The sequence below is a fragment of the Chiloscyllium plagiosum genome, chromosome 13, assembly GCF_004010195.1.
Source record: "Chiloscyllium plagiosum isolate BGI_BamShark_2017 chromosome 13, ASM401019v2, whole genome shotgun sequence".
In the NCBI taxonomy this organism is placed as follows: domain Eukaryota; kingdom Metazoa; phylum Chordata; class Chondrichthyes; order Orectolobiformes; family Hemiscylliidae; genus Chiloscyllium; species Chiloscyllium plagiosum.
In genome coordinates this window covers 77,489,123-77,513,874 of record NC_057722.1, presented here as the reverse complement: position 1 = coordinate 77,513,874, position 24,752 = coordinate 77,489,123, and the positions used below count along the sequence as shown (strand labels likewise).

General features: G+C 42.2%; 1 protein-coding gene and 1 pseudogene across 3 annotated transcripts in view; both read left to right on the top strand.

Moving 5' to 3' along the window:
- The first annotated feature begins 1,281 nt into the window (after positions 1-1,281).
- Positions 1,282-10,657, top strand: LOC122556214 (annotated as a pseudogene).
- A 6,923-nt stretch (positions 10,658-17,580) lies between these two features.
- The window catches only part of LOC122556212 (U2 snRNP-associated SURP domain containing), an 80,907-nt gene continuing 73,735 nt past the window's right edge, over positions 17,581-24,752 (top strand). For 2 of the 3 annotated variants that reach the window (XM_043702770.1, XM_043702767.1), the window contains exons 1-2: positions 17,581-17,664; positions 18,902-18,966. The gene's annotated coding sequence lies outside the window, so the exon portion shown is untranslated. The remainder of the gene's footprint in view (positions 17,665-18,901; positions 18,967-24,752) is intronic. The other variant, XM_043702769.1, reaches the window with a different exon arrangement.

The following is a 24,752-nucleotide window of genomic DNA, read 5'->3' as shown; positions in this document are numbered from 1 at the left end:
CTGGTGAAAATTGAACAGTTGAAGGAGAACTGCCGAGCCATCAGCATCTGCAGACTGCCCAGAGAATAGCTCTCTTAAAGGTGCCTTTATCGATCTGTAACCTGGAAAACAGAAATCTCTGAGAAGAAGATGGAGGAAGATATAAAGAGAAGATTCGACATCTGGCTGGTTTTGAAAATTTGAATTTTTGGTAAATCTTAATTGGGGGTTTTATTGCACTAGTATTACAGAAGGGAAAGTAAAAGATAGGTTAGAGGAAGGTTATAGTTGTAAATAATTGTTAGTTAATTATTCTGTTATACTTGCTATTTAGTTGTTAATTTTTACTTTAAATCGTTCTTGGCTTCTTGAAGTTTCACAGATTACTGCACAGGATAAATCTTTTCTGTGTTGCTGGTTTAAATTAAGCAGGCAGATTTACCCCTTGACATAACAGTTGGAATGTACTTCAGTTTATAATCATTGGGATTATAATTCAGCACTAGAAATGGCAGGGAGAGCCTGTGTAGTGATCCCAGAAAAATAGTCAATGACTTGTTCAGAATTTTTAAAGGTTACAACTCATATGCCAGTTACTCCATAGTACTAGTGAAAATAAGCAGCTTATTTAAAATGTTGGCTGGTCAAATGATCTCAAGAAGACAGCGAATATTGAAGTCAATATACTTCTGTTTCCAGAGCTGTAAATATCATTTGTTTTTTTTTACTGCGGTGCTGTTAAAAATCTTAAAACAATTTATTGTCTTGTAATCTTGATTGACTGATATCCTTAGGGTCAACAATTACCTTGTCCCTCAATTTATCTCTGCTGCAGTGCTGCAAAGCCTTCTCCCAAACTTGGCATTCCTTTTAGTTTTTGTTTCAGATTTCAAACATCTGTAGTTTTTTTTTTAAAATGGTTCCATAATCACTGATATGATTGCATAAGTATCAACCTCTACTAGAACCAGACAACCATTTAACCTGATGTTTATTTTGATTGATTCTTTTCTTTGTCTTTAGTGTCTACTCTGTAGGGTTTTTGGTATCTCCTATTTTTAAACTTTGTTGCAAAAGAAAACTATGGACATCCTAATGGGTCTTCCACTATATTGATGTATTGCCCTATTAACATTTATTAACAATGACCTTGTAAAATCACAAAAAATTCCTAAAGCACCGTATGAATGTCCAATGTAATTCATTTGAATTAAACCAATTAAAAACACTTAAAATAACAGCACAGAATGGATGAAAACCTATTTCCATGGATCATGTGTTAGGAAGTGTTCACTTTTGTTAGCAGTTTTAAAAAAAAATGAGGAGAATATAAAGGATGAAAGTATAAGTTTTATAAAATAATCCACAAAGTTGAAGTACTGGAAAAGGGGCAACACAATCCATGGTTTTAAAAAAAGTATTTTCTATTCTTCGAAATCAGCTATCAGAGTGCAACACTCGAGTCAAGAACAGTCCATGGTTAAATAAAGGATGACTTAGTGACGGGATACTGGCCCTCTGTGGAGTTGTGTCAGTGGTGATGAGAATGAGATTGGGTATTTATCCAATTGCGAAACGTGCTTTACCATTCGTTTAAAATCCCCACAAAGGCAAACCAGATGACCGTTTAACCAGGTTTATTTTGATTAGTTCTGATTTTGATGTTGCTGAGCAATTTAACTGCTCCAGTCTAGATTCGGGTGGACTTTTCAGGGTATGAACTCTCCTGGATACGGACTATGAATGATATTACTCACTTTGGATGTAGAACTCTTTTTTTTGTTTGGACAACACTTGGCTTTGTTTTGGAGTTTTGCTGTGGACCGACCTGGAGCCCCTCTGATCAGGATATGTCCTGAATTAGGCTGTGCAATTCTGGTGAGGATGTCCACTTACATCAGAATTCCCTGCAACTCACGTGCGCCACTTTCCATATTTCCACTGATAAAGCCTGTGGTAGTGCCAGATTGAAATCCAGTTGGGCTTCAGTTAGTAGGCGTTTTTGCATTGTTACATTGTTAATCCCACAAACCAAATGGTCCCTAAGCATCTCATTAAGGGTTAAACTAAGTCACAAACTTCTGCCGGTCGTCTTAACCGAGTCAAAAATCCTGATATGGATTCTCCTAGTTCTTGAATTGTCAAGTAAAAATGAAAACATCTCAAAATTAGAGGAGGTTCGGGGTCATGACATTCCTTAACTGCATGAGTTAACTCAACCAGATTAGGGAGATTTAAACAATCCTTGGATAAGCACATAGATGGTGATGGGATAGTGAAGGGGGATGAGCTTAGATTAGTTCACAGGGTGACACAACATCGAAGGCTGTACTGTTCTTTGTTCTATCTGTCAATTCTTGAAAGGTTTTGGTATCTGGTTCCTCAGGGAAAGTTAGGCTCCTAACAGACTAAGCTGCAGCTGCAAAGGCAGTCAGCAGAATTACTCGTTACTTTTTGTCTGGCAGAATGTCATTTGTCCAGAAAAAGTAACACATTCTTTCCACATACTGGGCCCAGTCCTGAATGGCAGGGTCAAAGGAACCAAGCTTCCCAGTCAGAAACACAGTGGGGGAAATTATTATTCCAACTCAAAAGATAACTCGAGCAAGCAAGTTCCTTCAGGAACATGCTTCACTCAGTTAAAAATCACACAACACCAGGTTATAGTCCTTACAGGGTTACATTGTACTTTGCTCAAAAACTACATGCATTCATGTAGAACTCTGAGCTCAAAAACTGCATGAATTAATGTAAAACTCCATTATCTCACTTTTTAGATTAGAATCAATTTAAACATCATGGCATAGTCAGAGAACACAGGGGGCTAACACCTTCAACATATTGTCTAGCTATCACCATTGTTAACAGCTAACCTGAGAATGCAACTTTTTAAAAAAGCTTTTGTGATTTGCACATGAAAGAAGTGAAACAAACATGGCATTCAAACAGATGAAAGACTTAACAGAATCAATTTTTCAATGTATAATTTCAGTTACATCACACTGCAAATCTATGCTATAAATTCTGTGTTACGATCGAGCCCTCCACAATCACCTGATGAAGGGGCGTCGCTCTGAAAGCTAGTGTGCTTCCAATTAAACCTGTTGGATTTTAACCTGGTGTTGTGTGATTTTCAACTTTGTACACCCCAGTCCAACACCGGCATCTCCGAATCATCTCCAAATCATGCTTCACTCAGGCAACTATTTTCTATGTGGAAAATGTTGAGCCAATGTTGGGCTGTGAGTTGAGAGTGAATTATGTTAAAACCTGGTTCTGCAATCACTGATATGGCTGCGCCGGTATCGACCTCCATTAGAGCCAGATGACCATTTAACCAGATGTTTACTTTGATTGGTTATTTCGATTTTTCTCAGCAATTTAACTGTTCCAAACCAGACTTGGTGGATTTTCCAGTGTATGAACTCTCCTGAATACCCTCTGGAATACCGGCCTCTATGAAGTTACTTCAGTGCTGAAGAGAGTTTACACAAAAGCGGTTTACAGCTTGTTTAAAATTCCCACAAAGGTAAACTGACCCATTGGGCTTCAAAATTGATACACCCAGTGCTGCCAATTCCACAAATAGAACTGGTTTGGTGATTCCTTCATTTTCCAGCCTTCTGATTTCTGCCTCTTCATTTACCTGTAAGGCAAAGGGTACCAGATGGATTCATGAAATTGCTTCTGGGCAGTTTGCAAGGTGGCTTTAACTCTTCTCATAGTCCTTAGACCTTCCTGGAAGACTTCTGGTTATTTAATTAGGAGTTCACTCAGATCACCATTTACCTGGATGACGTTCTAATAACAAGAAAAACCATTAAAGACTTCGAGAACTTGGACATTGTCCCAGAAAGGTTCCAGGCCTCCCCTCCAAGTGACCTGCTTGGACTAAAGAGTGATTGGGCATTAGGGACAGAACGATGGAGAGGGATGGAGAGCTGCACTTGAATGGCATAAGGTTTTGGGTAATGGCGCAATTCATCATTTGAACCCTCATAGCATTCGGCTGGCACCAGCAACTACTCTCTGGTTCATTCTTTTTGTCTTAATTGCTTCATGTGTATCAAGAACTTAATTTAAAGTAATAATATTCTTAGAGTCTAAAATATTATCATTTCATTCACTTCTCCTTTCAAATGTGTCATGTATTAAGGCCTAAAAATAAATGTAATTAGTCATTGAGATGTACAGCATGGAAACAGACTCTGGTCCAACTTGTCCATGCCGACCAGTATCCTAATCTAATTAGTCCTATGTGCTCGCACTTGGCCCAAATCCCTCTAAACTCTTCCTATTCATATACCCATCCATTGCTTTTTTTAAATATTGCAATTGTAACAGCCTCTATTACTCCTTCTGGCAACTCAATCCATACACGCACCACCCTCTGCTTGAAAACATTGCCTGTTAGGTCCCTTTTAAATCTTTCCCCTCTCATCCTATACCTATACCCTCTCGTTCTAGACTCCCCCACCCCAGGGAAAAGGTCTTGTATTTTACCCTCTCCATGCCCCTCATGATTTTATAAACCTCTAAAAAGGTCACCCCTCAGCCCCTGACACTCCACAGAAATTAGATTATTTACAGTGTGGAAACAGGCCCTTCGGCCCAACAAGTTCACACTAACCATCCAAAGAGAACCCACCCAGACTACATTTACCCCTTCACCTAACGCTACAGGCAATTTAGCATGGCCAGTTCACCTATCCTGCACATCTTTGGGCTGTGGGAGGAAACCCACGCAGACACAGGGAGAATGTGCAAACTCCATACAGCAGTTGCCCGAGGCGGGAATTGAACCCGGGTCTCTGGCGCTGTGAGTCAGCAGTGCTAACCACTGTGCCACCCGTAACACAGCCCCAGACTATTTAGTCTCTCCCTATAGCTCAAACCCTCCAACCTTGACAACACCCTTGTAACTCTTTTCTAAACCCTTTCAAGTTTCATTACATCCTTCCAATAGGATTGTTTGTTATATGGAACATAAGAGTCATACAGCACAGAAACAGATCCTTTGGTCCAACTCATCCGCACCAACCAGAAGGACCCATGCGAGGAGTCACTGATAAAACTACACAGTGATATCAACAAGTCTCATTCCACGAAACACACCATGGACTACTCTCGACTATCTGTCTCATTCTTGGACACGTGCATCTCCATCAAGGATGGACACCTCAGCACCACACTCTACCACAAACCCACAGACAACCTCACAATGCTTCTCCAGCTTCCACTCAAAACATATTAAAACAGTCATCCCCTATGGACAAGCCCTACGTGTACACCGGATCTGTTCAGATGAGGAGGAATGTGATCAGCACCTGGAAGCACTCAGGGATACCCTCATAAGAATGGGATACGATGCTCAACTCATTGACTGCCAGTTCCGACATACCACAGCAAGGAACCGTAGTGACCTCCTCCGGAGACAGACACTTGCTACAACTTATAGGGTACCATTTGTTGTCCAGTACTTCCCAGAAGCTGAAAATCTACACCATGTTCTTTGTGACCTGCAACACATTATCAATGAGAATGAGCACCTCGCCAAGACCTTCCCCATACCTCCACTGCTTGCCTTTAAACAACTGTCAAACCTCAAACAGATCATTGTTCGTAGCAAACTGCCTGGCTTTCGGGACACCTTCATACAACCTTGTCACGGTAGGCGCTGCAAGACTTGTCAGAGTGTAGACATGGATACCACCATTACATGTGGGGACACCTCCCACCATGTTTGTGGCAAGTACTCATGTGACTCAGCCTACATTGTCTATCTTATACGTTGCATGCAAGGATGCCCTGAAGTATGGGGAAACCAAGCAAAGGCTATGGCAATGGATGAATGGGCACTGCACAACAACAGATAGGAGTGTTCCCTCCCAGTCGGGGAACACTTCATCGGTCCAGGTCATTCAACCTCAGACTTCCGGGTGACCATCCATCTAGGCGGACTCCGGGACAGGCCGCAACGAACGGTAGCCGGGCAGAGGCTGTCAGCTAGGTGCGGTGCCCACAGGGGGGGGCCTCGGCCGGGCCCGTGGGGCCGCGACGCGCGACACACACCACACACACACACCACCCCCCCCCCCACACACATGCACCCCCTCACAGACATAACACTCACAATCCAGACAGACACACACACAAAGACCCACATGCACACATTTACATATACATTTGTGGGGTGAATTTGTATGTGCAGAATTACATTGTACTTTGCTCAAAAACTGCATGAATTCATGTAAGACTCTGTTATCTCCCTTTTTAGATTAGAATCAGTCTAAACATTATGGCACAGACAGAGAACACAGGGGGCTAACACCTTCAACATATTCCTGATGAAGGGCTTTTGCCCGAAACGTCGATTTTACTGTTCCTCGGATTCTGCCTGAACTGCTGCGCTCTTCCAGCACCACTAATCCAGAACCTTCAACATATTGTCTAGCTAACACCAATTGTTATAGTTAACCTGAGAATGCAACTTTTTAAAAATTGTTGTGATTTACACATGAAAGAAGTGAAACTACCATGGTATTCGAACAGATGAAAGACTCAACAAACAATCAAGGTATTTTTCAATGTATAATTTCAGTTACATCACACTGTAAACTTTTGCTATAAAATCTGTGTCTTACAATTGTGTCCTCCACAACCACCTGATAAGGAGTGGCGCTCCGAAAGCTAGTGCTTCCAATTAAACCTGTTGGTGTTTTGTGACTTTTAAATTTTGTACACCCCAGTCCAACATCGGCATCTCCAAATCATGTCGCAAACATATAGACGTGGTTGTACAAAGATGCATTTTTATCAATTTGTCAAATATAAAAACAGATTATATGGAGTTTACAAGATTAACATTTCAAGCTTCAACATACGCTTTGGAAGTTTGGCAACTTGTCCTGATCTGCTGATTGTATTCCCTCCAGAGAGGCACAGGTTGTTTCTAGTTGCATTTGCTTTACAATTTGGTTGTTATCACTCAACATCACTGCATAATCTTCAATGTTAGAATGTTCTTCTTCAGTATCTTCCTGCACGATTGGGATGTTTTACATTGGTTTGACCTGGTTTCTACCCTTTGCAATGTAATACCATGGTCAGTAATGACTTTGTGTGATCTGAGCTGATGCATTTTCCAGAAACCTTGTCTGATATTGAAGTTGTATTTCTAATCCTTGTAAAGTTTTAGTGGTTCTTTATTTGCTCATAAGTTTGAATAGCTCATTCAGTACAAAGTTTGCATTATCCAAACAGTGTCCACTATTCGTCAATCACATTAAAGCCAATCTGTTTTGATAAAATGTGTGTTACACTAGAACAACCTGTAACTCAACCAAATTTTTTTGACATGACCTGTCCTTATCAAAGCCATGTTGACTGTCTGGTATTAACTTATTTTTCTCTAAGAGTGTATTTATCTTATCCCATATTATGGTTTCTATCAGTTTTCCCATTATTGATGTCAAGCTAACAGGTCTGCAGCTTCCTGGATTATCCTTTGTCCCTTGCTGAAACAACAGTGTCACATTTACAGTCCTCCAGTCTTCTAGGACTAATCCTGTATTCAGCAAGGCCTGAAAAGATTCTGTCAACTGGTGCACAATTTGCTTCGTTACCTAACAAACTAGGATGTGTCCCATCCAGGCTTGGTGACTTTTCTACCTGGAGTGCTGCCAGCCTTATTAGCACCTCTGCATATCACTTTATCTTTTACTACCGCTTAGTCGTTCAACACCAACATTTTCAACTTCACCAGTATCACCACTTTCTAACTTGATAAAGACAGAAGCAAAGTACTCATTTCGTACCTTTATCATACCTTTGCTTCAGTGAGCTGCTTGCCCTGCTGATTCCTTTGGGGCTCACTAAGGCAATCTTTTACATCGTGATCTTCTCTATCAGATTTTCATTGCGCGAATTTCTACAGCATGAGGTTGCAGAGGAATGCAACGATTGAATGATACCAAAATGCCCTGTATTTGACGAGATGAGACAGTGAATGAGGGAAGTGCTGTGGATATTGTGTATTTGAATTTTCAGGTGCTACATGGTAGTTTGTATAGCAAATTAAAAAGTCTTCAGAAATGATGGGTCCTTGGCAGCATGGATTAGATGCTGGCTAAAAGACAGGAAACAGAGGACAACAATAGATGGGCATTTGTCAGATTGGTGATGTGTTGAAAGTGTTGTTGCCCAGGGATCGGTGTTGGAACTCTTGCTTTTTCTGATTTATATAAACAATTTGGGAGATGGGTGTTGAGGGCAAAATCTCTAAATTTGAAGATGATACAAAACTACGGAGAATAATGATTTGTGAGGATGTGCAGAGCAACTTCAGAGGGATTAGAATAGATTACGTACAGTGCGGAAACAGGCCCTTCGGCCCAACAAGTCCACACCGACCCTCCATAGAGCAACCTTACATTTGTCTCTTCACCTAACAATACGGGCAATTTAGCATGGCCAATTCACCTAACCTGCACATTTTTGGATTGTGGGAGGAAACCGGAGCACCCGGAGGAAACCCACACAAACACAGGGAGAACGTGCAAACTCCACACAGACAATCGCCCAAGGCTAGAATCGAACCTGGGTCCCTGGTGCTATGAGTCAGCAGTGCTAACCACGGAGCCACCGTGCCACAATATTTGACAAGCTGGCCCAATGGGCTAAAACCTGGCAGATGAATTTCAATAACAAGAAATGTGAGGTAACACATTTTAGTAGACGAAACATGGAGAGACAATACAGGCTCAGTGGTACCACTTGAGGGGAGTACAGGAGCAGAGGGACCTCTGGGTTCAAATGCATAATTCTCTGAAGGTGTCCAGGCAAATTGAAACAGCTATTAAGGAGGCTTATAGGATCCTGAGATTTATAAATAGACGCACAGAGTATAAAAGCTAGAAAGTGATGCTACACATCTACAAATCATTGGTCAGACTAATTTGGTGTATTGTGTTCCGTTCTGAACATGTTAAAAGAAAGGATGTTAAAATCCTGGAGAAAGTGCGAAGGAGATTTCCTCGAAGAATGAGGAATTTTAGATACAATGAAAGGTTAGAGAAATGGAGCTTTTTTTTGGAGCAGAAGAGATTAAGAGGTGATCTCATTGAGGTATTGACAGTTATGAACAATTTGACAAGGTAAAGAAAGATACGCTATTTCAACTAGAACACAACCAAATATTATTTAAATGGCTAATGGAATATTGACACTTATTTCAAGGGGGTTAAAGTAAAAGACTCTATGATGCTAAGTCTTACTGCAACTGCAAAGTGCTGGTGAGACCACATCTGGAGTACTGTTAGCAGTTTTAGCCCAGTTATCGAAGGAAAGATATCATTTAATTGGAGGCTGTTTAGAGAAGGTTCACTAGGATGATCCCTGATATGGAGGGACTGTCTTATAAGCAAAGGCTAAACAGGCTGGAACTACTCAATGGAGTTTAGAAGAATGAAAAGCGATCTCATTGAAATATATAGTATTCTTAAGGGGCTTAATAGGGTAATTGCTAATGTTTCTCTCATGAGAGTGTAGGATCATAGGGCACAGTCTCAGAACAAAGGGACACCAGTTCAAGACTGAGATGAGGAGGAATTTCTTCTCTCACAGTGGTGAGAGTCTCTGGAACTCTGCCCACAGAGAGCCCACAGACGAGTAGGGGAATCAAGGGTTACAGGAAAAGGACAGGGAAGTGAACATGAAGAATGCCAGATCAGCCATGATCCTATTGAGTAGTGGAGCAGGCTCAAGAGACCAAATGGCCAACTCATGTTCCTATTGCTTATGGCCTCAACTTGAAGGGCCAAGTTTAAGTTCTATCCACTCCACATGTGTATAAAAACATCTCTGAACAGGTTGATTAGAAATGCTTGTACTGAGAGTCAGGAATCCTGCATCGGATAACTCCCTGACTCCCAAAGCTTGTCCACCATCAGCAAGGCACAAGTCAGGAGTGTGATGGAATATAGCAGCACTTGCCTGGATGATTGTCTCTCCAACAACACTCAAAAAGCTTGATATCATTGAAGACAGACAGCCGACTTGACAGATACCACATCCACTCAGAATCCAGACTTGTAAATATATTGTTATTTTCATCGTTTCTACAGGCTGTTCACCCTTTCACTGTTGAGCTGCTGCGGGACTGGAGGGTGCAAAGAAGGAAAATCCTATGCGTGAGCTCCACAAAAGGAACCTATGTTTGAAAATCTGCTTAGGTGTAAGTGGTGACAGACTCACCAGAGCTGCTAAAGTCCTGGAGCGACTCACCGGCTAGATCTCTATCTGCCAAAGTTTGCTAAATTATGTGAACATTTGGTATTAGAAAAAATGAGAAGATTGCTGTTCATTGCACAATCCGAGGACCCAAAGCTGAGGAAATTCTAGAGAAAGATCTAAAGGTTCGGGAATATGAACTAAAGTAGAGTAACTTCCGGAACACGGGAAACTTTGGCTTTGGTACCCAGAAGTATGTTGATCTGGGCATCAAGTATGATCCTAGTATTGGAATTTACAGTGTGGATTTTTAGGTGGTCACGGATGACCTGGTTTTGGCATTTCTGGAAAAAAGGTGGAAAGGATTCGAAACACCAAGGTTCCCAAGGAAAAATCGATGAAGTGGTTTCAGCAAAAATATGATGGCATTCTCCTGACTGGAAAGTAATTTGAAGAGAACATGAAAAAGAAATAAAATCAATTCGTAACAAGTGAAAAAAAAAAGGCAGCTCACCATCAGCTTCTCATGAGCAACGAGGGATGGGCAACAAATGCTGGCTTAATCAACGGTGCCCACATCCCATGAATAAATGTAAAATTTCAACTTCAATTTACAGATGAGAATTCCAACTTGTTTGTGAAGTGTATTTCTACATTTTTACTCCTGGAAATTCTGTCTCTAATCTTTTGACTCGGTCATCTAACTCCCTAACATGTGGAAATAGTTTCTCCCTATATCTCTTAATATATCCTTTCTAAGCTGTATTGTTCATAGTACCCGAATGTAGTTCAATCAGGGCTTTGTGAGGCTGAAACATAACTCCTACCCCTTCTATTCTGTTCCTTTAGATACAAATAATTTAATTAGCCATTTTGATAGATTACTAACAGAAAATAATGTACTTGGACAAGTCTCTTTGGACTGGTTAGCTCAGTTGCTCAATGGCTATTTTGTGATGCAGAGTGACATCAACACTGTGGGTTCAATTCCCGCACCAATTGAAGTCATGATGAAGGACTCTTCTCCCCCATGTCTGATGCATGATGACCTCAGGTTAAACTACCACCAGTCACCTCTCTCTAATGACAGAGCAACCCTATGGTCTAGTAAGAGTATTACAACTTTGCCTTACCCTTTATCCTTATGTCTTTGGAAAATGCAGATATGTAGCTTCATATTTCTCATTTAACTTGTTAACGTGCACAAGGAATAGCTGAGAACTTGGTACAGATTCTTTTATGATACCACTAATCACATCCAACTAATGAGAGTACATGCCCACTTTCTCTACTATCTGTTTCCTTCTGCTCAGTTAATTTCTGAGCGAACAATTTGTCTTCAATAACAAAACCAGAAGTGCCCGGAAAAGCTCAGCAGGTCTGGCAGTATCTGTGAAGAGAAATCAGAGTTAACATTTTGGGTCCAGTGTCTCTTCTTCAGAAATGTTGCTGCTTTAGATCATTTGCAGTTCTTTCAGTTTTGTCTTCAATGCCAAGTTTAGGAACATGTAAGAATATAAAAACTTTAGTTTACTAAAAGTTTAGTGACCTTTTAAAAGTACAATCATTTTTGTAAGCAGTGACCTTTTCTTTACACATCCATGCTGCTTTTCTCTATCAGCTGAATATTTTCAAGGTCTTATCTTTAATTATAGACTCTATTACCCTGGTTGTTATACCCTATATGGACAGTTCATTCCAGCCACTGCAGGGCTTTGTTGTGCAGTGGTAGTGCACTTCATCTCTGGATCAGATACTTTGTTTGAACTGGTGTGGGAAAGATGCACAATCACATGAAACAGGAGTGGCAGGAAGTCATTCAGCCTTCGCCATTTAATTAAGTCATGGCTGATCTGATTGTGAACTTAATTCCACTGTTATAGAGTCGTACAGCACAGAAACAGAACCATAAGTCCAATTTGTCCTCACTGACCAGGCATCCCAATCTGACCTAGTCCCATTTGTCAGCATTTCACCCATATCCCTCTAAACCATTCTCATTCATATACCCACCCAGATACCTTTTAATGTTGTAATTGTACCCACCTCTACCACTTCCATGTATACACCACCCTCTACATGAAAAGGTTAACCAGGTAAAAGTGAGGAGTGCAGATGCTGGAAATCAGAGTCTAGATTAGAGTGGTGCTGGAAAAGCATAGCAGGTTAGGCAACATCCTGATGAAGGGCTTTTGCCCGAAATGTCGATTTTCTTGCTCCTCGGATGCTGCCTGACCTGCTGTGCTTTTCTAGCACCACTCTAACCATGAAAAGGCTAACCCTTAGGTCCTTTTTGAAACCTTACCTCTCTCAACTTACACCTATGCCTTCTAGTTTTGGACTGCCCCACACTAGGAAAAAGACTTTGGCTAATCACCCAACCATGCCAGTCATGATTTTATAAACCTCTACAGAGTTACCTCTCAGCCTCTGACGCTTCAGGAAAAAAAGCCTGTTGATGAACACCACAACTCAACTCCACTGTAAATCAAAAATCTGTCAAACTCAGTCTACTAAAATCAATGGCAAAACCTGATAGATCTCCAGTGAAGAGAATGGCAAAGATTAATGATCCTTTCAGAGAAGAGATGAAATTCTTCCTCATCTCCTTAAATTTATCACCCAAGATTTTGATTATTCCACAAGGGCAAACAGACTGTCAGCATAACTCTAGGAACTCCTGCATGTTATTAAGACATACTGTCAGCTGGCATTTGAAGCATATTTCCAACTCATTCTCTTAATCCTAAAAAGGGATGTCCCTCAAGAAAAGTATGCTGTTGCAAAATGGCTTTCTGCAAAGACCGGACTTTCTCTCATTTATTTGCCTCAGCCATTGAGATCAAAAAGCAGAATACTGTGGTTGCTATAAATCTTAAATAATAACGGAATATGCTGGAAATACTCAGCAATTTTGTTACCATTCTTGGAGAAAGGAACAAGAGTTAATGCTTCAGACTTGTGTCCTTCAATCAGAACTGGGGAGAGTTAAGAATGGTTAACAGCATGGAAAGAACCCCTTCCATCCATCATCATGTGTGCGCTGTTCATCAACATCTATCTATTCTAATCCCATTTTCCAGCATTTGGTCTGTGGCCTTGCATGGTGTTTCTAGTTCTCATGTAAATACTTATTAAATGTCTTAAATGTTCTGCCTCCACCACCCTCTTAAGCAATGAATTCTAGACACTTCTAATTGAATAAATGTCTTGTCAAACACCCTGTAAACATCCTGCTCCTTATCTTAGAACTGCTCCCCTGATTATTGACCCCCCTCAACTAAGAAGAAAAGTTTCTCCTTATCTAGACCCATCAGAACTTTAAAAACTTCAATCAGGTCCACCCATCAGCCTTCTTCACTCTAAGGAAAACAATCTCTACCTACCTACTGTCTCTCTCTTTAGGTAAATCATTCCAATCCAGGGAATATCCTGGTGAATCTCCCCTGCACTCTTAAAATAAGAACTTTGCACACTTCATTCAGGTCATCCATTCAGTCTTCTCTGCTCCAAGCAAAATGAGGACTGCAGATGCTGGAGATTAGAGTCGAGAATGTGGTGCTGGAAAAGCACAGCAGGTGAGGCAGCACCCAAAGAGTAGGAAAAGCAGGATTTCTGCTTTTCCTGCTCCTCGGATGCTGTCTGACCTGCTGTGCTTTTCCAGCACCACACACTCGACACCAAGCAAAATAACCTCAATCAAGCCCCCTCTCAACCCTCTCAGCTATAAAGAAAACAATCCTGACCTCAAACAGATCTCCCTTCAGCTTTCGCTACACTATGGAGAGCATTCCTGGCCTCAATCAGATCCATGCTTCCCCCCCCAACTTCAATCATAAAATCCTTACATCGAGGAAAGAGACCAATTATGTCTGCACTGACCCTCCAAAAAGCATCCTTGTAACCCTAAATACAAATCCACCAAACCTGCACATTCTTGGACTCTATGGGCAATTTAGCATGGTCAATCCACCTAATGTGCACATCTTTGGACTGTGAGAGGAAACTGGAGCACCTGGGGGACACCCACACAGACAGGGGGAAAACGTGGTGTCGTTGCACAGGCGCGGCATGACCGGCAACGGTGCACGAGTCTTTGGATCGCGGGCAATTCATAATGGAACGGCTCAGTCTCAAAGAGAACAGCACTGTGAGGCTTGGAGCTCTTCTCAGAGTCAAATCTGACACCAAGATTGTCCAGACTGGCTTCACCTGCTATTGCAATGGAGACTGGATTCAAAGCAATTACTTTAATCTACAGTTGCAGGAAATCCCTGCTCATCTATGATTACAGAAAACAAAAATATAGGGGATGTGAGTGTCACTGCTGGGCCAGCATTATTGTTCATACCTAGTTACCTTTGAATAGGTGGTAGTGGGCTGCCTTCTTGAACCACTGCAGTATGTGTGCTGTAAGTTGACCCTCAATGCCCTTGGGTGGAGTTCCTGGATTTTGAACCAGTGATAGTTAAGGAGTATCAGTATATTTCTAAGTCAGGATGATGAGTGGCTTGAAGGGTGTGGGATACAGGTAAAGCAGTGATACTTCGGCAATCATAATTGCTTATGTAAGGTAAATGAACTCATTCTAGTGTATAATTATTCAGCCAAGAGCTGAGTTAACAAGAATGAAAACTATGTAAAGGCGGCATGGTGGCACAGTGGTTAGCACTGCTGCCTCACAGCGCCAGAGACCTGGGTTCAATTCCCGCCTCAGGCGACTGACTGTGTGGAGTTTGCATGTTCTCCCCGTGTCTGCGTGGGTTTCCTCCGGGCGCTCCGGTTTCCTCCCACAGTCCAAAGATGTGCAGGTCAGGTGACTTGGCCATGCTAAATTGCCCATAGTGTTAGGTAAGGGGTAAATGTAGGGGTATGGGTGGGTTGAGCTTCGGCAGGTCGGTGTGGGCTTGTTGGGCCGAAGGGCCTGTTTCCACACAGTAATGTAATGTAATGTAATCTAATCTACATACAGTCACCCGAGGCCGGATAAAAATGGAAAGAACTGTGAATGCTATAAATTAGAAACAAAAAACAGAAGTTGCTGGAAAAACTCAGCAGGTATGGCAACATCTGTGAAGAGAAATCAGGGTTAACATTTTGGGTCCAGTGACCCTGAGGACCTCGAAAAGTTAACGGATTTCTCTTCACAGATGCTGCCAGACGTGCTGAGCTTTTCCAGCACTACACTCCCAACTCTATCTCCAGCATCTGCAGTCCTCACTTTCTATCTGCTGTGCCTTTCCAGCAACTTCTGCTTTTGCACCAAGACTGGACTCAACACTGGGTCCCTGGCACTGTGAGGCAGCAGTGATCGCCGTTGAGCCACCATGCTGCCCTCAGATCAGATCACCCTCAGTTTTCTCTGCAGCAAGGAAAACAACTTGGCCTCAATCAGATCACAATGCAGGAGCAAATTACTGTAGAGATTGGAATCTGAACTGAAAATGCTGGAGATCATAGCGGATAACGCAGCATCCATGGAGAGACAGCAAGCCAACATTTCAAGTCTAGATGACTCTTCATTGGAGCTTCAGCTTTCTTTTGCTTTCACTCAATCAGAACACCTTCAGTATTATCCTTATGTAGGAACACAATCTCAATCAGATGCCTCTTAGCGTTCTTTGCTTCAAATAAAAACTGTAGTGGCCAATGAAGATTACCTCAGAGTATGACAGGATCTTGATCAGATGAGCCAACGGGCCGAGGAGTGGCAGATGGTATCTAATTTAGATAAACGTGGAGGTGCTGCATTTTGGAAAGGCAAATCAGGGCAGGACTTATACGCTTAATGGGTAGGTCCTGGGGAGTGTTGCTGAACAAAGAGACTGTGGAGTGCAGGCTCCTAGTTCCTTGAAAGTGGAGTCTTAGGCAGATATGATAGTGAAGAAGGAATTTAGAATGCTTTCCTTTATTGGTCAGAGCATTGAGTATAGGATTTGGGAGGTCATGATGCTGTTGTACAGGACATTGATTAGGCCACTTTTGAAATAGTGTGTGCAATTCTGGTCTCCCTCCTGGAGGAAGTAAGTTGCAAAAACCACCTGATGAAGGAGCGGCTCTCCAAAAGCTAGTGCTTCCAATTAAACGTGTTGGACTATAACCTGGTGTTGTGTGATTTTTTAACTTTGCACTACGCAAAACTTGAAAGAATTCAGAAAAGATTTACAAGGATGATGCCAGGGTTGGAGGGTTTGAGATATAGGGAGTGGCTGCATAGGCTGGGGCTGTTTTCCCTGCAGGGTCAGAGGCCTTTCCAGCTCCACTTTTTATCGACTCTATTTCAAGGTTGTTTGCAGTATAAGAGTTTAGCACATGTGTCTTAGGGCAACTCTACAAAGCACTGGTGAGACCAGACCTGCAGTAATGTGAAGTTTTGGCCCAGTTATTTCAGGAAACAGGGTGACATTATAGAGGTTTATAAAATCATGGGGGCACAGATAGGGTAAATAATCATGGTCTTTTCACTGGAGTGAGGCAGTCTAGATCTAGAGATAGCATAGGTTTAGGGTGAGAGAGGAAAAATTTAAATGAGACCTAAGGGGCAATTTTTTTCAGACAAAGGGTCATACATGTATGGAATGAGCTGCCAGAGCAAGTGGTGGAAGCTGCTACAATTACAGGATTTAAAAGGCATCTGGATGAGTATATGAATAGAAAGGGTTTGGAGGGATATGAGCCAGGTGCTGGCAAATAGGATTAGATTAGGTTGGGATATCTGGTCAGAAAGGACGGGTTGAACCGAAGGGTCTGTTTCCAGGCTGTGCAGCTCAGTGACTCTAGTTAAAAAGTGAAGGAATGTGGCTACACATTTGTAAAAGTTAATCTTCAATAGCAGAAGTAGACTTTACCCACCATAAATAAGCTGTTTAGATTGGAATGGACAAGCAGCAAGATCTGTTTCCGTGCTAAGTTAAAAAATCACACAACACCAGGTTACAGTCCAACAGGTTTAATTGGAACCACTCGCTTTCGGAGCGCTGCTCCTTCACCATCTGCTATTGTATGATTTCTAACTTTGTACACCCCAATCCAACACCGGCTCCTGCAAATCATGTTTCCGGGCTGTACATCTCTCTGAGCCCGGCGTCAGTCAGATTCCTCCGTCAGCCTTACCTGTCCCGGGGGCCTGTAAAAGAGAAAATCCTATGGTGCTGGAGGCCGGTGTAGTCCGGACGCAGCCCTAGTCTCTTTCCTGGGAGGTACTGCTGCAGCCCGGGGACACATCCTGACGAGAAAGGTGACGGAGAGACGAGTCCGTGAAGGCGCCAACGGCGACGGTTATCTCTCTTACTGCTCGAGCCGCGCGCGTGCGCGCTGTGTGGCGGGTCACGTGGACACCTCCCCAATCGATTCCTGTCTGCGCTCGGAGCTCGATTGATCCGGCGGCGGACGAGGAAAATGGCGGACAAAACAGTGCGGAGCTCGGAGAGACGCGGTGTGTGCAGCGGCTGTGAGGTGGGTGACCGGGGACCCGTGAGAAGCCGCACTCTCTTACTCACACATACACCTGGCCTTCGCGTCCTGGGGTTGGGGGGTGCTTTCTCATCCTGTTGTTGGTGGAAGCCTCGGAGGTCCGGTCCGGTCCGGTGTCGAGGTCAGGCCCAGCGGCTGGTACACGCGAGGAGGCCTGGGCCCTCCGGCCTGAGCTGGTAGTGTGTGTGTGTCTGTGGGTTGGGGGAATGGACGGGCCAGCGACTCCTCTGCCCCGTTTTGTGGGACACACACACACTCTTGATTCTGCCGCCGTCATTCAGTCCCGGGGCAGGGCCAAGATGCCCGCCTCCTGCAGAAGCCGCATCTCCAAAGTCTCGATTTGTAGAGAATTGTCTCCCCAACCCACTCACACCCCTTTATTGTTCGGTATTTCTTTATACCGACGTGAGAATATAAGCAAAAGGCGACTGTCCGCGCCCATCTCTTACAACTCCCGGGGTCGCACGGATCAGGCCTACTGCACTGCTCCAGTTACATCTGAAACTCTGTCACACTTCTACAAGAACATGCTTGGTTGCAGTGCCAAAAATATATATTGAGCTTCGAGACTACACTTTCTACTTCCAAAGCTAATCAGTTTGAATAATGCGTTGACATATTTTTAAATTATAAGAACTACTCAGAAATAATGCTATTGGGGTCACTCCAGGACAGAAGGAAATGCATGTTCTGTCATTGCACTTTTTCTGGATTCCTGTACATGGCTAGGTAACTTTTTGAAAAGGGTGACTCGGTGCTTCAGATGTTTCTCTTGAAATGGTTCAACCATTAAGTTTAATTTAGACTCATTCACGTCACCTTCAAGTTTGGTACGTTTTGAAGTCTTAATTTTTGTTCCAGAAAATTTCTTGCCTTTTGCGTAATGATATAGTGATCTGATAGGCACTGTTCAGTAAATGTTTCAGATTTGTTTATTGCAGCAACAGTAACAGCTTTTCAGAAGTGAACTGTAGCTCTTACTTTTCTTTTGCCTCATTCGTTAGTGTGATTGCTGTTCTTGAACTTTCAGACTGATCTGGTAAAGTTTGATTGCACAGTAGTTGGGAAAGAATTAAGATTGGAGATCTCATATCCCAATATTCCACATATTTACACACAACATACCAGTACTTTGTGAATTAAGATAGTTTAGTTGCTTAGAAAGTAGATTGCTTGCCATTTTTTATATTTATTTAAAATATTTGATATATCCCCACAGGTGCAAGTGATGCATTGCTGAGCTTTCCGATTGCAAACTTTTATGAGCTTGTATGTTATAAAAAGGTAGGAACTATTCATGTAAGATGTTTTAAATTCCAAATAGCTTTCAATAGATATATTATGCTTGGAATTTGAACACTGCTATGAATATTATACAGCAAATTTTCCTCAGTTTCTGTTGATTTAATGTGTGCCATGCTTACTTTAGAAGTTGTTTTTCTGAGAATCTTTGATCAGAGATATATTGAGTAGTTCTTATATCTTCATTAGTTTAATATTTGGATGCTCGAGAGTGAATTTGAATCAAGGAGTTTACATGCAATTAGTCTCAAATCTTCAATGGTTCATAAATATCTGAAAAGTTGATCAAAGAACTGGCTTGGACTGAGTTTTTTTTTGCATGTGTAAAATGCGTTATGGCAATCATACATTTGGACTAGTTTTGTACAGTTAGGGGGAACATATCTGAAATAGAAGTTGTCAATGTGATTTGTTTTAAAGTTGTGTAAGTGATTATTTTTAAATTTTGTTTACATTAAACTTTAATGTTGCATCAAAAGGAATCATTCTGAAGTTGCACCAAAACACACAAATTATTGAGAATCATAAGGGAAGTTTCGGTACCTTGTATTTTGTGGAAATATGGCTGGGGTTGGGAAGGCTCTGTGTAGTAATAATTTTGTGCAACAGTAAATGAAAGGAAAAGAGATGAACGGTTTATGCTTTAATTATTTAAGATTTGGATCCATTATGATTGGACTTGTGTTGTTAGGTAAAAACAAGGACTCCAGATGCTGGAAACCAGATTCTAGATTAGAATGGTGCTGGAAAAGCACAGCAGTTCAAGCAGCATCCGAGGAGCAGGAAAATCAATGTTTCGGGCAAAAGCCCTTTATCAGAGGAAACTGGTGAAGTCCACATTGATGCCCTGGGGTTGAAGTGTTCCGAGGCAGAAGATGAAGCGTTTTTCCTCCAGGCATCGGGTGGTGAGGGAGCGGCAGTGAAGGAGGCCCAGGACCTCCATGTCCTCGGCTAAGTGGGAGGGGGAGTTGAAATGTTGGACCACAGGGCGGTGTGGTTGATTGGTGTGGGTGTCCCAGAGATGTTCCCTAAAGCACTCTGCTAGGATGCTTCCAGTCTCCCCAGTGTAGAGGAGACCACATCGGGAGCAATGGATACAATAAATGGTATTGGTGGATATGCAGGTAAAACTTTGGATGTTGAAGGCTCCTTTGGGGCCTTGGAAGGAGGTGTGGGCGCAGATTTTGCAATTCTTGCGGTGGCAGGGATAGGCGCCAGGAAGGAAAGGTGGGTTGTTGGGGGGCGTGGACCTGACCAGGTAGTCACGGAGGGAATGGTCTTTGCGGAAGGCAGAAAGGGGTGGGGAGGGAAATATATCCCTGGTGGTGGGGTGCGTTTGGAGGTGGCAGAAATGTCGTTGGATGATTTGGTTTATGCGAAGGTTGGTAGGATGGAAGGTGAGCACCAGGGGGGCTCTGTCCTTGTTACTATTGGAGGGGTGCGGTCTGAGGGCAGATGTGGACGGGATGCATTGGAGGGCATCTTCAACCATGTGGGAAGGGAAATTGTGGTCTCTGAAGAAGGAGGCCATCTGGTGTGTTCAGTGGTGCAACTGGCCCTCCTGGGAGCAGATACGGCAAAGGTGGAGTAATTGGGAATACGGGATGGCATTTTTGCAAGAGGTAGGGTGGGAACTTCTCCCACCCTCCTCCCTGACCTATCACCTCCATCCCCACCTCCATTCACCTATTGTACTCTATGCTACTTTCTCCCCACCCCCACCCTCCTCTCCTTTATCTCTCCACCCTGCAGGCACACTGCCTCTATTCCTGATGAAGGGCTTTTGCTCGAAATGTCGATTTTCCTGCTCCTTGGATGCTGCCTGAACTGCTGTGCTTTTCCAGCACCACTCTAGAGTGGTTTTTAGAGTGTGTTTTTTAGCAGAATTTCTGTCAACTTGTATTTCTATAGAATTTCTGATTATATTGAGTTTGCCAGGAATCATATTCATTTGCTAATGAAGTGGTATGGGAAATTTGGGAAAAAGTCTACTTTTAAGATCAGTATCATTCCTCATAGAATGAGTCAAGCTTTGTCAAAGTTTGAAGTCCATACAATAGTCTAAAAGACTGGTACACTTTTGCGTTCATATTTAGGTATAAACCCTGATCTGTTGTTATTCATGGTGTAGATTCAGATATCAATGAATAGAATTGTTTTTTGAAATTTAGGACTGTTACAGTAGATAGTTTGAATTGAATTGAGAAACTATGTGAGCAGCAAATATTGGGAGTTTTTAATCAACCACAAAACTATACTGGTAACAAAACCAAAATGTGGATGTTGGAGATCTGAAAATAAAAACAGAAAATCCTGAAAAATATTAGATGTGATAGCATCTGGAGAGAGAGAAGCACCCAACATTTCAAGTGCAAAAAGACTCTTCTTGAACAGATTCTTTTTAGGTAGATACTGCCAAACTGTTGTTAATGTTGAGCTTGATAATTGGATATTAGAATATATAACACAGATAGCGCAGTAATAGTGGGTGACTTCAATTTGCATAAAGACTGGGTAAAGCTAGTGAGTTTTGAGAAGATCTGTAGCTCAGGTTGAGGTTCTGGATGTAAGTTTGCTCGCTGAGTTGGAAGGTTCATTTTCAGACTTTTTATCACCATTCTAGTTAACATCATCAGTGAGCTGGTGTTATGTCCTGCTTTCTATTTGTGTTTTGCGTTTCCTTGGGTTGGTTATATAATTTCTGGCTCTTTTTCTCAGAGGGTGGTAGATGGGGTCCAAATCAATTCACCAGCACTTCACTGGAGGCTCACTGATGATGTTACCTGGAATGGTGACAAAACATCTGAAAATGAACCATCTAGCTCAGTGAGCAAACCTACATCCAGAACTGGGTAAAGCTGATTAGCACTGGTGTTGTGGAAATGAATTCCTGGAGTGTGTAGGACTTGTTTTTGGAGCAGTACATGGAGTGACCAATTAAGGATCAGGTTTTTTAGACTTAATAGGGATAATGAGAAAGAGCTAATAAATAACCTTGCTAGAAAAGCACTGTTAAAAATAGTGATTATAATATGATAGTGTTTTACATTTAATTTGAAAGCGACATTCATACTGAAACCGGGGTCCTAATCTGAACAAAATAAACCATGAAGATATGAGAGGAAGGCTGGCAATGGTGAATTGGGATGATAGGATAAAAGATTTGATGGTACGCAGGCAGGCAGTGGCTAATGTTTAAAGAAACAGTACGTGATCTTCAATAAGTATTCCACAAAGACTCCACAGAAAAGGTGAAGTACAGTGAACAAAATGATTTAAAGATTGGATTAGATAAGAGTTTGCCAGAAAAAAGTGATAAGCACATGGATTGGGGTCTTTTTAGAATTCAGCAAAAACAATGAAAAGAGCACATGAATCTAACTAGGGACTAAAAAGGCAGAGTAAGTTTCTTCAGGTATTTGAAAGGAAAAGATTAACAAGAACAAATGTGGGTCTATTACAGGTAAAGATAGAATAATTTAAACTGAAGAAAACGGGAATGGCATAAAATTAAATAATTGCTTTATCTCTGTCTTCAAGGAAGATACGCAACATTCCCCTCAAATTCTGGGGAGCCAAACAACTTATGAAAAGGAGCAATTGAAAGAAATTAGATTTAATAAAGAGGGAGTACTCAAAATTAGTTTAATTTAAGGATGATGAATCATGTGGATCAGATCAGCTATTCAAATAGTTGCATGGGTGGTTAACTTTCTAGATCCAACACGTTCTGGAAAAGTTCCTGCAGATGGGAAAGTTCCAAGTGTAACCCTACTATCTAAGAAGGGATGGAGAGGTAAAATAGATAACTGTAGCCGTGATAGTTTTATGACACCAGCATGAAAAATGTTACAATCTGATATAATTAATATTCGAGCTAGACACTGAGAATATTAAGTGAAATGAATTTATGAAAATTGCTGCTTTAATTGGAAGAAGAATTTGTAGCTTTGGATAGTGAGAAGGCAGATAGTTAATTAGCGCCATTTAGGACAGAGATGAGGAAAACTTTTTCATGGTGGTGGGGCGTGTTGTGGATCTTTGGAATTCTCTACCTCAGGCTGTGGAAGCTCAGTCATAGGATCATACAGCACAGAACAGATCCTTTAGTCCAACTAGTCTATGCTGAACATAATCCACACTAAACTAGTCCCGCCTGCCTGCCCCTGGCCCGTAACCCTCCAAACCTTTCCTCGTCATGTATCCATCCAAATGTCTTTTAAACATTGGAATTGTACCTCAGGAAGCTTGTTCCATACGTGATCCACCCTCCGTGTAAAACAAATTTACCTAATTTTCTTTTAGATCTCTCTCTTCTCACCTTAAAAATGTGTCCCATAATCTTGAAATTTCCCATCTTAATTTAAAGACGACTACCATCAACTCTATCTATACATCTCATTATTTGATAAACTTCTGTCCGGTCACCCCTCAACCTCCTACGCTCCAGTGAAAAAAGACCACTTTTAGAAGATTGTGTGCTGTTCTGATCTCCTTCCTTGTAGGAATGATATTGTGAAACCTGAAAGAGTTCAGAAAAGATTTACAAGCATGTTGCCAGGGTTGGACATTTTGAGCTATGGGGAGAGGATGAATAGGCTGGAGCTGTTTTCCTTGGAGCATCGGAGGCTGAGGGGTGACCTTATAGAGATTTATTAATTCTTAAGGGGCATGGATAGGGTAAATAGACAAGGTCTTTTCCCTGAGGTGAGGGAGGGAGAGCATGGGTTTAAGATGAGAGGGGAATGATTTAAAATTGACCTAAGGGACAACTTTTTCATGCAGAGAGTGGTGCCTGTATGGAATAAGTTGCCAGAGGAAGTGGTGGAGGCTGGTACAATTACAGCATTTAAAAGGCATCTGGATGGGTATATGAATAGGAGGAGTTTAGAGGGATATGGGCCAGGTGCTGGCAAATGGGACGAGATTAGGTTGGGATATCTGGTTGGTATCAGGTGTGGACAAGTTGGACGACAGGATTGTTTCAGTGCTGTACATCTCTTTGACTTTATGACTCAATCCAGCCTTACTTTATAACTGAAAACTTCCATAGAACATAGAAGAATACAGCGCAGTACAGGCCCTTCGGCCCTTGATGTTGCGCCGATCCAAGCCCACCTAACCTACACTAGCCCACTATCCTCCATATGCCTATCCAATGCCCGCTTAAATGCCCATAATGAGGGAAAGTCCACCACTGCTACTGGCAGGGCAGTCCATGAACTCACGACTCGCTGAGTAAAACATCTGTCCTATACCTACCACCCCTTAATTTAAAGCTATGACCCCTTGTAATAGCTGACTCCATACGAGGAAAAAGATTCTCACTGTCGACCCTATCTAAACCCCTAATCATCTTATACACCTCTATCAAGTCACCCCTAAACCTTCTTTTCTCCAATGAAAACAACCCCAAGTGCCTCAGCCTTACCTCATACGATCTTCCTACCATACCAGGCAACATCCCGGTAAACCTCCTCTGCACCCGTTCCAGTGCCTCCACATCCTTCCTATAATATGGCGACCAAAACTGCACACAATACTCCAGATGCGGACGCACCAGAGTCTTATACAACTGCAACATGACCTCAGTACTCCGGAACTCAATTCCTCTACCAATAAAAGCCAGTACGCCATATGCCTTCTTAACCGCACTATTTACCTGGGTGGCAACTTTCAAAGATCTGTGTACATGGACACCAAGATCCCTCTGCTCATCCACACTACCAAGTATCCGACCATTAGCCCAGTACCCCATCGTTTTGTTA